Genomic DNA, 21,258 nt, shown 5'->3' with positions numbered 1-21,258 from the left:
ACACAAAATTTACGGCACAGAAGGAGGCCATTCGGCCCATCGGGTCCGCGCCAGCTGAGAAACGAGCCACCCAGCCTAATCCCATTTTCCCGCACTTGGTCCGTAGCCCTGCAGGTCACGGCTCTTCAGGTGCACATTCAGGTATTTTTTAAATGACTTGAGGGTTTCTCTGCCTCTACCACCCTCTCAGGCAGTGAGTTCCAGACCCCCACCACCCTCTGGGTGAAAAAATCTTTCCTCATTTCCGCTCCAATCCTTCTACCAATCACTTTAAATCCATGCCCCCTGGCTATTGACCCCTCCGCTTGGGGAAATAGGTCCTTCCTATCCACTCTATCCAGGCCCCTCATAATTTTGTACACCTCAATTAAATCACCCCTCAGCCTCCTCTGTTCCAAGGAAAACAACGCCAGCCTATCCAATCTGTCATCATAGCTAAAATTCTCCAGTCCTGGCAACATCCTCATAAATCTCCTCTGCACCCTCTCTAGTGCAATTACATCCTTCCTGTAATGTGGTGACCAGAACTGTGCGCAGTACTCAAGCTGTGGCCTAACTAGTGTTTTATACAGCTCCAGCATAAAATCCCTGCTTTTATATTCTATGCCTCAGCTACCGCTGCAACTCTAACCTCCCCTTCCTCTTCATGGTCTTCAGACTCATTATTGCCACTTAACTCCGGATCCACCTGTTCGAATGCCTTCAGTCTGGGTTCTGTTCTGCCTACGATATTGCATGTTACATTTTCAGGTTTTATCTGTCTTTCTTATTCTAGATTTTTTGGCTTCCACATTTTAAGTTCATTGGAGAAAGTAGTCTCCCTGTGGCTGAGAGTGTTTCTTGACGGGCTTGGATATCTAGGTAAATTTTGATAACGTGCCCAGAGTTTGTAATTACTTTAGATTTACCCTATGCTTCAATAGGATCCTCCTCCTCCTCCTCAAAAGCAAAAGGGTGACACTAACTAACCTTATTTAAATGTCAAAACAAATTTAATAAGTAGTAAATAAACATGCAAATGATAGTAATATACTTAAAATTACAGTAGATGCTTACTACACTATTTCCTCATAAGGGGGCTCCACCACCCCCGTCACTATTTGCATGTGGCGGGCAAGAAGGAACAGCCAGCAGCAATCCCGGTCGGGACGATAAGAAGACAGTTTCACCGCCTGCATTTTCTGACATTCTCCGCCACAATTCCACGATCCACCTCCCCATCGTATCCGTAACAGCTCTCTGCTCTAGCAAAGATGAGGAACAGAAGGAGGCAACATGATGGGCCAAATGGCTGCCTTTTCTGTATTTCTATGATTCTACCAATCTGAAGCAGTCATACAGCACATTTGTATTTGAATAATGTGGCTCGGTTCCAGTCACTCAAGCAAGTTTGCCCAGGGCTTACCAAACCATTGTCGCAGGTTTTGTATGAATTTAGGTTGGGACAGCGTTTCTGTGAATGGTTTTTAACTCCCATGTACTGTAAGTGAATTAAAAGGAACCACTACCAAGCGAAAGCTGGAGAGAAAAAAAAGATACAGCAGATGCTGGAAATCTGAAATAAAAACAGAAAATGCTGGTAAACACTCAGCAGGTCAGGCAATATCCATGGAGAGAAAAACAGAGTTAACATTTCAGGTCGATGACCTTTCATCAGAACTGCAAGATGTTAGAGATTAACAGTTTTTAAGCAAATACAGAGCCAGGGAAAAGTGGCAGGAGGAGAAAAGAACAGAAAGGAAAGGTCTGTGATAGGGTAGAGGGCAGGAGTGACTAAATGACAAACGGGATTATGGTGCAAGGCAAAAGGGGGTGGTAATGGGACAGGTAAAGAAACAAAAGATGAGTCTAGAGGAGGTATAAATGGTTACAGCAATATAGCAGAGCAGGAGAGCAGCATGGAAAATCTGGCCAGGAGGAAAAGGCTCCCATGGCCCGGGAATGTAGCAGAGAAACGGGGGTAGACCCCAGGGGTGCTGAGCACCCTGCCAGCCGTGTATCAAAAGGGGATCCCCACCGCAAACATCAGCCCACTCCTCTCCACTCCCAATGGCTCTGGTGCAGCGATCTTCCATTGCCCGCATCTGCTGTCCGTGAAAATGGGAGTGGTGGTTAAGATCTAAAGTTGTTAATGCCAACCAATTCCATTGACCTTTGTGGTTGCTTGTGCAGGGTGAATCCAATGCACATCCTCGGTGTCAGGTTTGACCTAAACTGGGCTTCAAATTCATCATCGGGTCCATTATCAAAATTGTCTATTTCCTTCTCTACAATGTCACCAACCTCTGCCCCATCACAACCCCAGTAAAAAAAAATTCCACACTTTTGTTACCTGCAGATTCAACTTCTCCAATGCTCTCCTCATTGACTTTACCAGCACTATACCACACAAACTCCAACTCATCTAGAAGTCCACTGCCTGCATTCTATCATGTACTATCATCCTTGTCCTTACCAATCCCCACTGGCTCATCACCCCCCGGCGTGTTGATTTAAAAATCCTTATTTACAAATCTCTGCCACAGCATTGCACCACCCTACTTCTGCAACCTCCTCCAATCGACATCTCAGTTGGCAAAGTTGCTCTAACAGTCTACCATCATTGGGAAGCAGCGATGTGGCAACTGCAATAGTCAGAGTAACATGGAGCATGAAGTCTTTTGTAATTAGGTACAGCCAAGTATCAAGAGGGAATTCCAAGAAGTGCTTCAGCCACACTGTCGTCAAGTCAAATGGATCAGTGTTTAGCCAGGTGCAGCATGCATGCAAAGGAATATACAGCTTAATGATACTCAAGGCAATGCCAGTTCTGTGCCAACAAGACATTACATAAAGATAGCTTTAACTCAGTAATCTGAATTCAGCAAAAACCCTAGGATTTATGAAAAGGATCAATTTGGCATGGAAGCTGGTGTTATTCGTTCCTACAGGCAATGGGTAATCTGTATCAAAGGATGCTAAGGGATTGTACCAGAAAACAACTACCACTTCTAGTCCCTCAGCAAGGGGAATTCACAGAAAAAGGGCACAAGTAAGAAGCACACAGAAGGCAAAAATTTTAAACAATTAAAACATTAAGCTCTAATGGGTCACACGCATTTAAACACTGCACCACTTATAAAAAGATAAGGAAGAACTTTCATTTATAACATGTCCTTAGGATATCCCAAAGTGCTTCACATCCAATGAATTTGTTTTGAAGTGCAAACCCTGTTGTTATGTTGGCAAATGCAGCAGCCACTTTGCGCACATAATAATCCCAAACAGCAAATGAGAGGAATGAGCAGAGTGACCAGCTAATCTGTTTTGGTGGTGTGAGTTGAAGGAAGAATGTTGTCCAGGATACCCCAGAAAACTCTCTGTACTTCTTTGAATAGGCAGATGGTGTAAGAGAAATGCCCTAAAAATTGCCATAAAAATGTCCTCAAAATGGAGTCAGTAGTCAAACTGAATGCTCAGAAAGGAAATGACTAATGCTAATCAAGCCATGAAGGCTTATAAAAACAAAACAATCCTTACCAGAGATAGTAGACAAACCATCAAGACCACAGGCCTGAAAAGATCTCATTGTGGGGAGCATAAAGATGTCCTGCCTTGTCTGGACCTATGTGCGGCCCTTTTGTTATCTAAGACCTGAGAAGCTAAGGAATAAACAATCGACCTGGCATGTCTAGGTGCCAGTACTTCATTGATTTGCAGGTGATCAGGGGTACCAACTGGACCGTGTGCAGTGATTGGCACCAGAAGGGCTGAACTCTTTCAACATGTGTTAGTTAGATTGTTCAATAGAATTGAGCCGATTTCTTTGCAAATTAAAGATATACAAGCTAGTGTTTTTGACACAAAAGTTGTCCTCAGTACTTAGTTCTTAGTTTAGTTCTGGTTCTTTTAGTAGTCTTTGTAGTGGAAAGTGTAGGAATTCTTTGTCTAACATATGGGGGATGTCTTTGTAAAATTGGAAAATGGATCTCAGACAGAGAGAGAGAAACAGGTCACAGAAGTTAAGACTGTATGATCACATCAGCCGAATATAAGTTTGACACGTAAATTTGCACGTTTCCCTGAGATCAAGGAATGTGAGATTTAAGCCAGCTAGTCCAGATACAGCAACAGCATGGAAGGTCAATTTACCCAGGAACAAGGGATCCAAGAGGCACACATACCACCTCTATAGAGAGAGAGGTTCATTACCCTGAGGAATCAGAAGCTTAACACCATCCTCCAAGAGGAAGGCAAGGCAACCAGTTCATCCACACCAGTTCATAAGGACAAAGTCATACAAGTTCTGGAAACATTGCTAACTAAAAGCATATAAACTTTAATCCAATCAATAGAGTTGCTATCCAACACTGTTAGCTTGTCAGCTCTCTAAGGGGTCTAATTCTAAATTAAACTCATCACTTTACATTAATCTCAAACACTGATCTCAACTGTAATTTTATAATCAGCAAGCAATTAATGCTGAATTACTGTGACATAACTGAACTGCCTTGCAACCTGTATTTATTTTGTCAATTAACTCTAATTATTTGTATACTCAATGTTTAAGTGCTGCTAACTCTGATTATACGGTTAATAAACGATTGTTAGTTTATGGCTTTGTTGTCCGACTACTTCTTTGATAATTGGCAAGAAAGGGGCTAATTCATTCACTCAGGAGCTTGTGTGGATCATGGTGGGAGGTTGGTAGAGTAAATGCTAATATAATCCAAACTGGTGAGCCAAATTTAGGTATCATGAATTCCTTGGCATAGACTAGGTGGTAAGCTGCCAGTCCCTTGAAAAGGTGAAGGAGTTAAGGAGTCGTGTTGTGCTCTTGCTGAATATTCTTGTCAGGATATTAATCCCAACGTCCTTACAATGGGGACTCGGTTTAATGTTTCAGTCAAAAGACAGCACTTCTGACAATTTAGTATTAGCTTAGCACTGCAGTAACATGTCAGCCTGGATTATATGCTATATAATATAAATAATGGGGTAGAAATTGCTCGGAGCGGCGAACCAACAGTGCTCACTACTCCATAGATTTACACTAACCCACTAACTTACCACGGTCTTTTCTTTGGGCACTTCCTCGAATTGGAAGCGGAGAAGAGCCCAGCGTCAGTTCAAGCGCAGCTAGGACCCTGGGAGAAGCAAGAGGATCACACTCTCCCCTCGACCAGATAGCAGCATTTTTGACAAGCTGCGTAACTCTCTGCAGGCTTGGAACGTTAAAACCAGGAAGTGAAAGGTAAAACATTTAAATCATTTTTAAAACAGTTAGAGACAGAAAGAGAGAGCGAGGGTGAGAGATAACTGAATTAAATAAAAGAAGCAGAAGCGAAAAGTAAAAAAAAGTATAATTTATTAATTTAAAAAAAACAATTTTTAAAGACCAAAAACCATTAAAATAAGGAGTAATGAAACTCCATGTTTTTAAAAGTTAATTTTTAGTTGTTTGGCAGTCATTAAGACTTACCGCGCTGTTAAAATTTAATTTAGACCCAATATTTTTAAGCGTAACTGTTTTGTGGTGTAATTACTTACATTCCAACTGGACAGATGAGCAAGTTGGTGCTTTTTCAATGATTTCCCCAATTGCAGTGGGTGATATACCTTTAATTCGAAGCTGTCATATCGCCGGAAAATCAGTTGGAGCAAGTTCCGGATTTCCGCGAATGTGCGCATTCGCGAACGTATGTGAACACCGGAGCTTGCTCCTCCATTTCGCCTCTAACAACAGTGAGAGAGCTATTGAGCTCCCCGTTATTTCGCAAGCAATTTCTGTCCCAATAAATTTTTTAAAAATTCTCAAACTCAAAATAACGTGAAATGCTTTTTTTTTTAATATGAGTTGCCCATTTCCCTAAATAGTGAAAAATATTGCAAGAAAAATATTAAATCAAAATCTATACACCCATACAAAGAAGTAGGTCCATTAAAAGGTCCTTCCGGGACATATCATGCCTCAAGAGAAAGGGATAATGGTCAGGAACTTCCTCAGAACTGTTCCCGGTCTGTCGCTGTATCTTCACCGGGAGTGCAATGTGTGTAAACAGGATTTCCACTGCACTTCTGGCAGTGAAGCAGGAGCAGCTCAGAGGAATTTCTCAGCCAATGGCGTGGAGTACTATCACCACAAGGACTGCAGCGGTTCAAGAAATCAGCCCAACACCACTACCTCCAAGCAACTAGGGATGGGCAATAAATGCTGATATCCCATGATCAAAGGGGAAAAAAAGTGCACACATTGCTTCCTGGCTTGTCTTCTAATGATGCCTGTTCCTCTTCATCTTATTTCTCCTCAATTTCTTCCTCAGCCTGTTGGATGATGTCTACTGGCAGACCTCTGCCTCTTCCAATATTACACAAAATGCAGCAAATCACAATTTTGCCTACCTTTGCAGATAAGTACAGTTCGTTCCTTTCCCCTATCCCCCATTGGTTAGGCACAGAATCTTTGCTTTAAGAGCCCAAATGGTTGTTCAGTTGTGACCCTGATTCTTGAATCACATATTTGTTCCTGTTCCTTGCAGGATTTTGTGCACAGAACTGTTGAGCCATGGTTGAATGTGATAGCTCATAATATCCATGATCCAGTGTTCAATCCAACCTCCCCCTTTAAACTAGTCTGAGAATAAATGAGTCATGGGCATTGCCAGAGTAACAAGCATCGATTTGTAGAATTTTGTACCTTTTTATTATGTAGCATCTGCACATTTATTAAATGGCATGCTTTCTGTTTAACATACACATTAGGATTGAAGCACAAATAGTTATGTGTCTGTAGTTAAAGATCCTCTACATAACGAGGAATCTTGCAACTCTGTAAAATTCCAGTTGTGTCTGCTGGTACTCCCTTCTCGATTGGCATACAGGGCGTCAGTCACTTCTCGAATGCAACAGTTAACAATATAAGAACATAAGAAATAGGAGCAGGAGTAGGCCATCCTGCCCCTTGAGCCTACTCCGCTGATGGTTCATCTTCGACCTCAACTCCACTTTCCCGCTAGATATCCCTTGATTCCCTTAGAGTCCAAAAATCTATCGATCTCAGTTTTGAATATACTCAACGACTGAGAATCCACAGCCCTCTAGGGTAGAGAATTCAAAAGATTCACAACCCTCAAAATGAGATGAGGAAATTTCTCCTCATCTCAGTCCTAAATGGCTGACCCTTTATCCTGACTCTCCAGCCATGGGAAACAGCTTCTCAGCATCTACCCTGTTAAGCCCTCTCAGAATCTTATATGTTTCAATGAGATCACCTCTCATTCTTCTAAACTCCAGAGAATATAGGCCCATTCTACTCAATCTCTCCTCATTGGATAACCCTCTCATCCCGGGAATCAATCTAATGAACCTTCATTGCACTGCCTCTAAGGCAAGTTTATCCTTTCTTAGAAGACCAAAACTGTACACAGTACTTCAGGTGTTGTCTCACCAGAGCCCTGTACAATTGTAGTAAGACCTCCTTACTCTTGTACTCCAACCCCCTTGCAATAAAGGCCAACATGCTAAAAATGAATAATGTCACATTTCCCCACATTAAACTCTATCTGCCACCTCCTTGCCCACTCACCTAACCTGTCTATATCCCTTGTCTGCAGGTAAGTCTTTGTTTGTATGGATTGGGGGGGGGGGGGGATGCACGGGGGCACATGGGACGGGCAGGGGGATCATGAGTCATGGGGGATGGGATCAGTCACGGTGGGGTGGGGGGGGGGGGGTGTCGGGATCGGGGGTCATTGCAGGGCTCCGCAATCGTTGAGGGCGAGGATCGGAGTGGGGGGAGGATCGGGGGTCGGGGGAGGGGAGGATCAGGGGTCGGCGTTGGGGGGGGGGGGTCTGCGATCGGGGGTCAGGTGTCTGCGATCGTTGGGGAGTCGGTGCAGGTAGGCTTGTTGGGCCTGGGGGAAGCACGACCCACAAGCTGTGCCTTCCTAGGCACCTACCTGTTAGTCTTGGGCCTTCTCGCTTCCTTTCCCGAGGCGTAAAACAGAAGGCCCGGGAACCCCAGCCCCCCATGGTTCAAATCAGGAATTAGAGAAAAATGGAGGCCTGAAGCCTCCTTGAGAGGTTTTAAGGCCCGAACTGCCTCCTGGGAGCGGGTTGGTCGCCCACCTCTCTTCCCACCCGGTGAAAACCGAAAATGGGCAGTTTGGAGGCGGGTCTAAAATGGTGGCAATTTTCAATGCCCCCCACCCCCAACCCACCCGATTTTACTTTGAAAATTGAAACCTTTGTGTCCTCCTCATAGCTCACTTTCCTACCTAGCTTTGTATCATCAACAAACTTGGATACGTTGCACTCGGTCCCTTCATCTAAGTTATTAATATATATTGTAAATAGCTGAGGCCCATGCACTGATCCTTGGGGCATCCCACTAGTTGCAGTCTGCCAACCTGAAAATGACCCATTTATTCCTACTCTCTGTTTTCTATCCATCAACCAATCCTCTCTCCATGCTAATACATTACCCCCAACCCCATGAGCCCTTGTCTTGTGTAACAACCTTTTGTGTGGCACCTTATTGAATGCCTTTTGAAAATTTAAATATACTACATCTACTGGTTCCCCTTTATCCACTCTACTTGTTACATTCTCAAAAAACTCTAATAAATTTGTCAAACACAATTTCTCTTTCATGAAACCATGTTGGACTCTGCCTAATCATATTATGATTTTCTAAGTGCCCCTCTACCACGTCCTTAATAATAAATGTCAGCATTTTTCCGACTTCTGATGTCAGGCTAACTGGCCTGTAGTTCCCTGTTTTCTCTCTCCCTCCTTTCTTGAATAGCGGGGTCACATTTGCTACCTTCCAATCCACTGGGACCGTTCTAGAATCTAGGGAATTTTGGAAGATCATAACCAATCCATCCACTATCTCTGCAGCCATTTCTTTTAGAACCCTAGGATGTCAGCTATCAGGTCCAGGGAATGTCAGCTTTTAGTCCTATTAATTTCTCCAGTACTTTTTCTTTATTAATATTAATTACTTTAAGTTCCTCACTCTCATTAGACCCTTGGTTCCCCAGTGTTTCTGGTATGATTTTTGTGTCTTCAACTGTGAAAACAGATACAATATATTTGTTTAATGTCTCTGTCATTTCCTTATTCCCTATTATAATTTCTCCTGTCTCAGCCTCCAAGGGACTCACATTTACTTTCGCTACTCTCCCTTTTTACATACTTGTAGAAGCTCTTACAATTTGTTTTTATATTTCTTGCTAAATTACTCTCATGTTCTATTTTCTCCCTCTATCAATTTTTTAGTCATCCTTTGCTAGTTTCTAAAACTCTCCCAATCCTCAGGCTTACTACTCTTCCTGGCAACATTATAAGCCTCTTCTTATAATCTAATACTATCCTTAACTTCTTTAGTTAGCCACGGGCGGATCACTTTTCCTATGGAGTTTTTATTCCTCAATGGAATGTATATTCCTTGAGAATTGGGAAATATTTCTTTAAATATTTGCCATTGCTTATCTACCAGCATGTCTTTTAATCTAATTTCTCAATCAACTTTAGCCAACTCACCCCTCATACCTATGTAATTGGCTTTGTTTAAGTTTAAGACTCTAGTTTCAGACTTAAGCACGTCACTCTTGAACTCAGTGAAATTCTATCATATTATCTCCACCCATACTAATTCTACTTCCTGATCTTCCGAGCCAAGATCCTTCCTCACTACTGACTTTATGTCATCCTTTACTATCAGGGCTACCCCACCCCCCTCCTTTTCTCATTTGTCTGTCTTTTCCAAAAGTCAAGTACCATGGAATATTTAGTTCCCAACCTTGGTCACCCTGCAACTACGTCTCAGTAATGGCTACTAGATCAAACCCATTTATCTCTATTTGTGCCATTAATGCATCTGTTTTGTTACGGATGCTTTGTGCATTCAGATAAAGCGCCTTTAATTTTAACTTTTTACTATTTTTCCCTGATTTGACCTTATTCACTGATGCACTATTACCCTTAAACTCTCTGTCCCTTCCTGACACACTGCTTACTTTTACCCAAATTGCTACACTGCTCAATGGCCTTGACTTCTCTCTTTAGATTTATAAATTTACCCTTACCCAAACCTTCCACCCTCTTTTTAGTTTAAAGCCCTATCTACCGCACTAGTTATTTGATTCACCAGGACACTGGGTCCCAGCCCAGTTTAAGTGGAGCCTGTCCCAATGGAACAGCTCCCTTTTCCCAGTACTGGTGCCAGTGCCCCATAAATTGAAAACCCGGTCACCTACACCACTCTTTGAGCCACGCATTTAACTCTCTGATTTGCCTGACCCTAAGCCAATTTGAGCATGGCTCAGATAGTAATCCAGAGATTATTACCTTTGAGGTTCTGCTTTTAATTTGGGCCCTAGCTCCGCAAACTGTCTCAGCAGAATCTCATTTCTAGTTCTACCTATGTCGTTCGTTCCTACGTGAACCACGACAACTGGATCCTCCGCCTCATGCTCCAAGTTCTGCCGACTGACCTCATTGGTGTTTGAAAAGAATCAGCACCATTAAAATTCGTTGCCACTGTTACCTTCATGTCAACTACAGGGCAATAATGATAGTGGACTTACCCTGGAATTGTGGACGGAACAGGCAGCAGAGATACAAAACTACATCCATTGACAGCTGCAGCCTCATGAGGTCCTGCTGCTTTGTGAGATCATGGTAGCTTTTTCAGTGCAAGGATATTTTGTTAAGACCATGGTGCGCATCCATTTCTTGGCCTGCTGCTTGACCATCTCATTGCCAATGAACCCATGCACATGTTTGTTCCTTCAGAAATAACCTTCCAAAGAGTTGGATCCATCAGTTCTGCATAGAGTTCAAAGGCTTCTGTAATGCATCAGTTCTGCATGATTTTCTAATATGTTGTGCAGAGCACAAATTCCAGATATTTGCATTGGAGACACCAATAAAGCAATTAACCCCTTAACTAGCCTTCAACAAGGTTTCTTTTTGTAATGCAACTACTGTTTCATTAATACCATTTCTGCCCTATAATCCTTTGAGGAATTAATGACATTTCCCTAAATGCTCTGTTTTGTGCTCATTAAATATAAAGAATTTCCACATTGATTAATGCATAAAGAACTTTTCTTTGCACTTTACAGCTATAGAACTATTTTGGTGTTAGAATTATAACTCTTCTGGGCAAAAACATTGGGATTTTTAAGAATACAATAGAGACAGGAGTTAGAATTCTAAAGCCAATACTGCCCTCAAGGCATAAATTGCAAAAAATATTATTTATGCTTATTTTGTATTGTACTTAATGGAAGTAAAATTCAACTTTAATGGGGGCACACTCTCAATGTTCAGCTCATTTATCACCATCAGCACCAGACTATGTAAATCAATATCACTTTCCAGCCAGCTGACATCATGCCTTCATCTTAAGGCAGTCCACTGTTCCACAAATATTTGACTCATAAATGCACGTCTCATGTTGGCTAATCAATGTTAGCCATGACAGCTATAAGCCATCCCAGGACACTAGCTGAATGTAGGTATTATAAAGTGCTGGCATCTACCAGATTAATCAGCGAGCATGTCATTGGGCAGTATTTTGCTGTAAAAATAACGGTGAGGCTAACAGCGCTCAACGTTCTTCATGTGCAAATCGGACAGTAACTTCCAGCGACCGCACATGCGCAGTTAAACGTGGAAATCTGGAAGCTCCTGTACGAGATGCAATGCACCTCCAAAAGCTGCGCGAAAATGGCATCTCACCGACTGACTCACCATTCCAACGTATTGAACGGCGTGACGTTCCTGTACTTACCTCATGGTTACGGACTAAACTCGACAAAAAAAGTAAAGTCAAGTCTTTTTAAGTCTAAGTACCATTTTAATGGCATGATCCATCTTGGTTACTGCCAAACAACCTCTTTACAAGTATGGCGTCTCAGTCCTTCAGATTTTAATTATTGTTGGGCATTAAAAAAAACTTTAAATAAATTTTTATTTTACTTTTTCTTCGTCTCTTTTATCTCTGTCTCTTAATTCAATCTTTCTTACCCTCTCTTTATTTCGCTTTCTGTACCTGATTTGACATTGAATTCACTATTCTAACTTACACTTCCTGGTTCTGACTGCGCTGTTATTAACGATGCTTCAATCTGATGGGTTAAGAAGATACACAGTTGCTTGCCCTGTTCATACAGGTCCCAGATGCCCTGTAGAGGGCGCCGTGTTTTTGGATTTCTAATTTTCAGGAACTTGCCGTGCAAAAGCTCATAGAAAGTCTATGGGCAAGTGCAAGTGTACTGGGCACCGTTTGTTTGCCGCTCACTGCAAAATGCGACCCATTGTCAATTTAAAGCAGTGCTTCAGGTACTTAAATAGACTTGGGGGATTCCTGCAACACACTTCAGCTAAGGTTTCAAGAAATGTTGTTCTATGCTGTACAACTTTGCCGTGAAAGGAGGCATCATCATGGGGTCCCCAAAGGAGGAAGGCCCCCAGACACAAGGGTCTGGAGAAAGAGCAAGAGGAATTCATTCTCCAAATCCACAGGATGGAAGTACCTGAGCTAGTGCTTTGGAGGGAAAGAGTGAATGATGACATGTGAAGTGATGTTCTGGCATGGCTGGTGCAGCAGGGCCTGACTTGCCTTCCTATGGCAAACCAAGAGAAACAGAAAAGCAAGGGCACCCTGCAGCACAATGGGCATTCATGATAAGGTTTGAAAGTACTTTAAAACAGTGTGACGGGGAGGTAGTTATAAGTGCCATGTACTTAGCACATTGCAGTAATGGTAGGTTCTTCTACCCTGGCTGACCTGGTAAGGTCACTGAACTGTTTCCAGGTGCACAGTGTTGTGGAGGTGGCACTCAGACTGGTAGCCATCTCCTCCCATTCCTCCAAGCTGATTTTCTTGGGGGATTGCAGTGCTAGTGCTGAAGAGGGACCCTTTCCTGTGTCTTACTTGCTCTAGAAGAACCAGGTTGGCTGCATTGAAGAACCAAGCCGCTCTGTGGTCAGCTCCACTTCTTGCAGACATAGTTTATTCCCAGAAACTTGCTGTTTCTTAAAATTCAAATATCATAAATTCAAATATTACGCTGCTTCAGGACATCACATCCTACAAAAGCACACGTTTTCCTGCCCACCAACAAGTGGGCTCCCAATCACTGCATTTTCCATGCTTGGAGACGACCCTGGAATTTGGCACATTTGTGTACAGCCCCACTTCTGGCATATGTTTATCTATCATATACAATCCTATATTTCTAAACGTGTTCCGTATTTCGTCAGCTAAAATTTGTTTGCTAATATTCCCCAGTTATATCTTTTAGTTCATTCCTTATTTCTTTGACTTATTAAAACTATATTTTTGTCCTGGTCCTGATTGCCAAATAATCTTAAATTTAATTTATTGATAGTCACTGGTCTCTGGACATATCACTATATTATGGATGTTTCCTGATGACTTGTAAGAACCAGATCTAGATGCGACACTTTTATTAGTTCTGTTTCTGTTCCCTCACTTCAATAATTAGACCATTCCAATTTATATTGAGCTGCCCATTATTATAAAGTTAATTGGCCCTGAAATTCCGTGGGGCTTCTCCCGATCTCCTGTCATAACTCTGGCGGAACCCCCAAAGATACAATGTAAACAGCTATTTTCAGCCATTTATCCGGGGGTTCCATCAGACTTATGGCGGAAGATCGGAAGAACCACGTCAGAATTCCAGGGCCATCTTCTTTACACACTCTCCTTACCTCATCCACATCCTGCAAAGGAAATCTTTAGCAGAATTCTATTGTTAATACTCTTCTCCAACCCACTGCAGCCTATTTCATTTTGTCTCTTCTCCTGAAATATCAAATCATCTCAAATTAAAGATTCACCTCAACATAGAAAGCTTGCCCTTCCTCCTCTTCTGTATTTTCTATTCTTCCAAAACATTCTATATTCCTGTATGTTGAATTCATTCCCATCTTCTGGAAGCCATCTTTCTGTAAACCTTGTAGCATCATCGTTTCCTTTTGCTACATATGCCTCTCACTCAAGTATCTTATTCTGAATGCTTATGGCATTCAAATATGGACAACTAATTGTGCTCTATTTTTTTCTTATATAACACAGTCATTCTATGTTTGTTTTTTGGTCCAGATTTTCTCGCTCTTTAAATTATTCTCTCACCTCCATTCACCACCCTCCAAGCTCTACTCTTGTGCATATTCAAAGTCCACTTCTCCTGCAAATCTACTTTAAATGAACTTCAATCCATTCCTCCATATTAATAACTTGTCTCTCTGAATCTTCCTGGTTGAGATGCAGCCCATTTCACCTGTACCCCCATGCTTTACTCACAAAACAGTACAACACCATTTTACTAGCACCAACTGGCTAATCATTCATTTATCTCCATAAACTAAAAGTACTGCATGACACATTCTTTTCACACCAACTTTTTAAACATTATATAATCAAAAATCTTGGGGTAGAATTTCCGCAGGGTTCCCAGAGTGTCTGCTGTAACTTCAGTGGAAGATCGCCGGAAACACCAAAGAAATGGATTTAAACAGCCGTGTCTTCTGGGTTCCGCTGATCTTTCACCAAAGTTAGGATGGACTGTCAGGAGAATTCCCATGGAAATTATTGGCGCTTGTCTCTAGCATTAAACCTCAAGGGCATCATGTGCACATTGAGCAGCAATCTGGAACCAGCAACCACTGTAAAATGAGTCAATCAAATCACTCAAACAATTTTTTCAAACTGGTTTTGGCAGCCTTTCCACATTCAGGTCAGTATATGTATATGAAAATAACATTTATGTAACATTATAAACACACAAAAAATTAAACAAAAGAAAAATCACTAAACTTACCAATAAAGTTAATCATTTAACTTTAGAAATGCCTGCAAAAAGTTTCCCCCAGACAGCCTGCCCTTCTCTCTGGAGCTAGAAACTTAAGTTTTATTTCTGTTCCAGTGTTGCAAATTTCACCTGGGCCTTAGTGGAAGCTCGAATGCCCTGCAGCTGAGACATTGGGGTAGATTTTCAACTTATAGTGATTTTCAACTCAATAGAGATAAAGAGATAGAGATGGAGATAGAAAGAGATATGTATCTTGGAAATTGTAAATTCCCCCTGCTCCTGTGAACTACAGCATAATCCATGATAATGCATGTCACATGACATCCAAGCAGAAAAATTATAGACAACTATGAGTGGTGGGGGAAAAAACAAAAATAAATTCAGTGTTTTGTACAGTTTAAGCCATTAAATAACATTTCTGAGCTGATGAACTGATTTTGGAATTAAGATTTTTTTTGTGTTATTGAGAGGGACTACTTTTTGTGACAGGGTCTCAGGGGTACATTTAAGGTACTTTAATGCTGTGCTCGGACACTGCTGTTGGCATCAGTCAGTCCGACCCAGACTGTGGGAATGTGATTACATATTCAAGGAGCCAGCCATTAAACACTTAACAGTAAAAAAAACGCTCCTTGGTACAGCATTATACCAACAATAGCTTTAGCAAAAACTACAAATGCGCCATGGGAAGTAAGGGGAACAAAAACTATCATGTAAATGACTGAGTCATTGAAGGAAGATTTTCTGGAGGGAGGAGGATCGAGGGAACAAACAAATAAATTAAGTACTTGTAACTACTGCAATTCTACCTTGGAAGGTAAAGTAAGAAATGACAATGTAAATAACTGAGGATATGAGCTTTAGGAGGTAAAAACAAACAATGTTACTTGCATTTTAAGCAAGTGTTGTAAAGTGGTAGTAAATTGCAGTACAATATAACTGAGGCACTGTGTAAAAAAAATTACCTCATGTCTGTCACGTGTTATATTGCTTCAGTAAACCTGCTGTATTACAGCAATCAGCAAACCACTTAGGCTCCAGCAGGATGATGGTAAACATCATTAATCTGGGCTACCTGTGAGCAATGCCACAAGAGATCTACTTGTATGTTCTCTAACAGCAAGGCTTTTTTAAAAATAAGAGTACCTATTTAAATTGTATTTACATTAGGAATGTTTTGCTCATAAAACAGCTGTTAACCAGAAAAATCCTTACAGCTGTTTCCAATGGCAGAATATAATCTCACACCAGAAAAGTAGTCTCTTTTACATTTTTAGGCTTTACTTAGATATTTTTCTTGTGCTGTGTGCCAACAACCATTGCCATAAATGAGCCCCCACACTCTACGAAATCATCAAAGCTTACAGACTCAATATCTGGTGATGTAACATTCATGGGGTTAAACAAACCCTGGTTACTATACCTAGCTTATAGGTCATGAGACAAGCCTTCCTGTGATCGCATAGAAAGCAGACGGATAAACGTTTTGTCCAACTATGGTGTACGTTATAAACTATAAAACAGTTTTATTAAACGTTACAGATAAGCAATAGACAATACAGTAGTTTGTACTATTTTTTGCTGATGTTTTAACTCACCTATGTCCCCAACACAAAAGCAACAAAAGAGGGGAATTTCGCTAACTCTATTGGCATTACTAAACTTGGACCAATGTCATAAAAGTTTGATGTGGGGTCTTCTCTACCAACCATGGAACCTTGATGCCCCACCCTCACATGATTGCTGTAGTTTTTTTTTAATTCGTTCATGAGATGTGGGCAGCGCTGGCAAGGCCATCCCTAATTGCCCTTGAGAAGGTGGTGGTGAGCCGCCTTCTTGAACCGCTGCAGTCCGTGTGGTGAGGTTCTCCCACAGTGCTGTTAGGTAGGGAGTTCCAGAATTTTGACTCAGCGACGATGAAGGAACGGCGATATAGTTTCAAGTCAGGATGGTGTGTGACTTGGAGGGGAACGTGCAGGTGGTGTTGTTCCCATGTGCCTGCTGCCCTTGTCCTGCTAGGTGGTAGAGGTCGCAGGTTTGGGAGGTGCTGTCGAAGAAGCCTTGGCGAGTTGCTGCAGCGCATCCTGTGGATGGTACACACTGTAGCCACAGTGCGTCGGTGGTGAAGGGAGTGAATGTTTAGGGTGGTGGATGGGATGCCAATCAAGCGGGCTGCTTTGTCCTGGATGGTGTCGAGCTTCTTGAGTGTTGTTGGAGCTGCACTCATCCAGGCAAGTGGACAGTATTCCATCACACTCCTGACTCGTGGAAAGGCTTTGGGGAAGAATACCCAGCCTCTGACCTGCTCTTGTAGCCACAGTATTTATGTGGCTGGTCCAGTTAAGTTTCTGGTCAAAATGGTACAAGAAGAACTGGCAAAATGAGGTGCATGGCTCAAGATATGCTTTTGCCTGGACATAGAGCTGTCAATCAACCTCCCTACCTCAGAAACAACCCACCAAGATAACCAGGTTACTTGAGTTCAAGTCTTACTTCTACTGCCAGGACAAAGGAAATCAAAATGACGACAGATTGGATAGGCTAAGGTTGTTTTCCTTGGAACAGAGGAGGCTGAGGGGTGATTTGATTGAGGTGTACAAAATTATGAGGGGCCTGGATAGAGTGGATAGGAAGGACCTATTTCCCTTAGTGGAGCGGTCAATAACCAGGGGGCATAGATTTAAAGTGATTGGTAGAAGGATTAGAGTGGAAATGAGGAAACATTTTTTCATCCAGAGGGTGGGGGGGTCTGGAACTCGCTGCCTGAGAGGGTGGTAGAGGCAGAAACCCTCAACTCATTTAAAAAAATACCTGGATGTACACCTGAAGAGCCGTGACCTGCAGGGCTACGGACCAAATGCGGGAAAGTGGGATTAGGCTGGGTGGCTCATTTCTCAGCCGGTGCGGACACGATGGGCCGAATGGCCTCCTTCTGTGCCATAAATTTTCTACGATTCTATGAAAACAAACCAATAAGTAAAGCTATTACTGACAGTGGGGTTCAAATACATACGGCTGGTCTTCCCAGACCCAAGCCAATCAAGTGACAAGCAAACAAATTTCCAGGCAAAAGAACGATACTTATATAGAGGTTATCAGGAAATCAACTTCATGGCTTTGTAATTAAAAAGTACTAACACATTAAGACCATCTAGACTCCTTGCATCCACATGTAGATACATAAACTTCAGAATGCTAGTTCTAATCACACATACAGATTGTAGATTATATAGGATTCATCAATGGGCCTGCAGAAAGACAGATGTGAAGTGACTAGCCACCTTTCTTAATGCGTATAAAAATAACTTTACATTCTTATAGTTCGAAATGTAATAAAATTCCCCATTTATGCCCATTCCGGGCATAAATAGCAGAACAATAGTTCTCCCTCCAGTAAAGTCTTCATCTTTCTTTTAAAAGGAGCATCCCTCCAAACACCACCGGAATGAGCCGACGCCACATCATCTTCTTGAGGAAAAAGTCACAAGGAACAACCTTCTCTTTAAGAGCTTTATGATGGCACGGAGGTATCAGAAGAGATTTCCATATGACCTCTTCCCACTATCACACTCCATAAAATGCAACTTACTGCCCTGAGGCTTCAGTACATAATTTGCCAGATGAGAATGGATGAAATAAACGAGGCTGCAAAGATTGTAGGAAAGGTAGAATGAGAACATGGTGGGAACAAGATGAACACTCTACTGAAGATAAGTAATCTCTTTTTCTTCTTCAGTGCACATCCTCCACACACCATTGTAGACTAGCCAAGTAGGTTCATACTCCTGTGACTCGGCCAACGTTGTCTACCTCATACGTTGCAGGAAAGGATGCCCCGGAACATGGTACATTGGCGAGACCATGCAGACACTGCAACAACGGATGAACGGACACCGCGCAACAATCGCCAAACAGGAGGGTTCCCTCCCAGTCGGAGAACACTTTAGCAGTCGAGGACATTCAGAAAACCATCTTCGGGTAAGCATTCTCCAAGGCGGCCTTCGAGACACACGACAACGCAAAATCGTCGAGCAGAAATTGATAGCCAAGTTCCGCACCCATGAGGACGGCCTCAACCGGGATCTTGGGTTCATGTCACGCTACACGTAACCCCAACAGCAGGAGAAAAAAAAAGTTATCTGTTTTTAATACAACTGGACATTCTCTCTCTCTCTCTCTCTCTCTCTGCCTTTCAGGTCTCTTTCTCTCTTTGTCTGTGTAATTTGACCCATTGTGTATTCAGTAGACTGGGACGTACTGTTTTCCGTAGCTAACCTGTCTGAACACCAACGACACCTTTGATTCCCAGCCCAATATAAAATATACGATTTGAGAACCTCTCATTCACTCACTCACCTGACGAAGGAGATAATCTCCGAAAGCTTGTGATTTTCAAATAAAATTGTTGGACTATAACCTGATGTTGTAAGATTCCTTACATTAGACTTAGGACACATAGGTACATGTCTACACAAATCAGGGAATTTTCTGAAAGGAATCAATAAGTCCCAAAGGGAGGCAAATTAATCTGGGTCAAGATGACCTTTTCCAGGCCAATCGGAAAAAGAGCACAGATGAATGCTATCTGCTGAGAAGCCCCAAATGAAAGCCGAATTTAGCGGGATATTGCAAGTATTTGTTGACTGCGGACCACGTGGATTCAACGCAAAGCTCTTCTGAGCCAATTGTCGAGGTACAGGTAGAAATACAGACAATTTAGAAATATGCTGCAATGACAGAAAGATTCTTCTTCAATACTCGGTGTGTTGAGGGATGGCTTAAGGGGAGCACCCTGCATATATAGCTGCATAGGAAATCAGAGATACCTGCAATGACATGGCTGAATGGTGAGATAGGCAACAACAACTTTCAATTATGTAGCACCTTTAGCAAAATGTCCTAAGGCATAATCAGAAAAATGGAGAGGAGAGGGAGGTAGAGAACCAGAGGAACTTAGGGAGGGATCCCAGAATGTGGGGGGTTAGATAGCTGAAGACACGGGACCAATGGTGGGGTGATGGGGGAAGTGCACGAGGCCAGTCAAAGGAATGGGGAGGTCGGAGGAGATTGTAGGACTGGAGGAGGTTACAGAGATAGGGAGGGGTGTGAGGCCATAAAGGGATTTAAACACAAGGATGAGAATTTTAAATTTCAGGCACTGGGGGACCAGGAGTCATTGTAGGTCAGCAAGCACAGGAGTAATGGGTGAGCGGGACTTGGAGTGGGATAGGATATTGGCAGCTGAGTTTTGGTTGAGCTGAAGTTTAAAAAGATGGAGGATAGGGGGCTGGCCAGGAGAGAATTGGACTAGTCGAGTCTGGAGGTAACAAAGACCTGGATGAGGGTTTCAACAACTGATGTGCTGAGGTAGGGGTGGAGATGGGCGTTACGGGGGTGGATGTAGGTGATCTTTGTGAAGGTGAGAATATGGGGTCAGGGTCAAATAGGTACGCCAAGGTTGCGAACAGTCTGGTTCAGCCTGAGACAGTGGCCAGGGAGGAGTATGGAATCAGTGGCCAGGGAACAGACTTTGTGGCGGGAGCCAAAGACAATGGTTTTGGTCTTCCCAACGTCTAATTGAAGGAAATTTCAGCTCATCCAGGACTGGATGTCGGACAAGCTGTCTGACAACACAGAGATACTGGAGGAGTCGAGAGAGGTGGTGGTGAGGTAGAGATGGGTGTCGTCAGTGTACATGTGGAACCTGATGTCATGTCTGTGGATGATGTTGCCAAGAGGCAGCATGTAGATGAGGTCCAAGCATAGATCGTCGGAGGACTCCAGTGGAATGATAATGCACCATAATCACATTTACAGTTACAGAGGATGTGAGTTTGGTTTTGGGCATTTTGGTGCTGCGGCAGGGGCAAAAACATGATTGGAGAGATTCAATCAGGGAGTTGCAGCAAAGTTAGGTAGTCAGTGGTTTAGCGGGAATGGGACCAAAGAAGCAGGAGGTGCATCTTTAATAGGTAGCGGCCCTGAATTTCCGCTTCGGGCACAATCGGCATTTGGGCGCAAATTGTGCCCGAAAATTGTGCCGGCTGGGATTTATTGCAAGTTTCCGCTAAATTGCATTAACTTAATCAAAAATATCAAATTTTCCATGAATCAGCTTAACAGAGCATAATCAATTTTTTTTGCAATAAAAAATATTCATTGATTTATTTAAGAGTGGTAATCTGAAGCAGTTTTATTAAAACAGCTGAAAATGGGTTTATCACAAACAATAAGCATTTTTAATAAGAGGATCTAGTCCTCCACCTGTGAGTAACCTGATTTTAAAATCACTGAAAATGACTTTAAAAAAAAACTGTACTGAAGCATTTATACTTTCATTGCTGTACACCAGTTTCTTAGTAAATTAAATATTTTTTAATATTTAAAAATGTTTAAAACATGCCGACTAGTGCCTGTGCACCTAAGA

The sequence above is a fragment of the Heptranchias perlo genome, chromosome 1 (assembly GCF_035084215.1).
Source record: "Heptranchias perlo isolate sHepPer1 chromosome 1, sHepPer1.hap1, whole genome shotgun sequence".
NCBI classification, from domain to species: Eukaryota; Metazoa; Chordata; class Chondrichthyes; order Hexanchiformes; family Hexanchidae; genus Heptranchias; species Heptranchias perlo.
Note: the sequence above shows the minus strand (reverse complement) of the source record.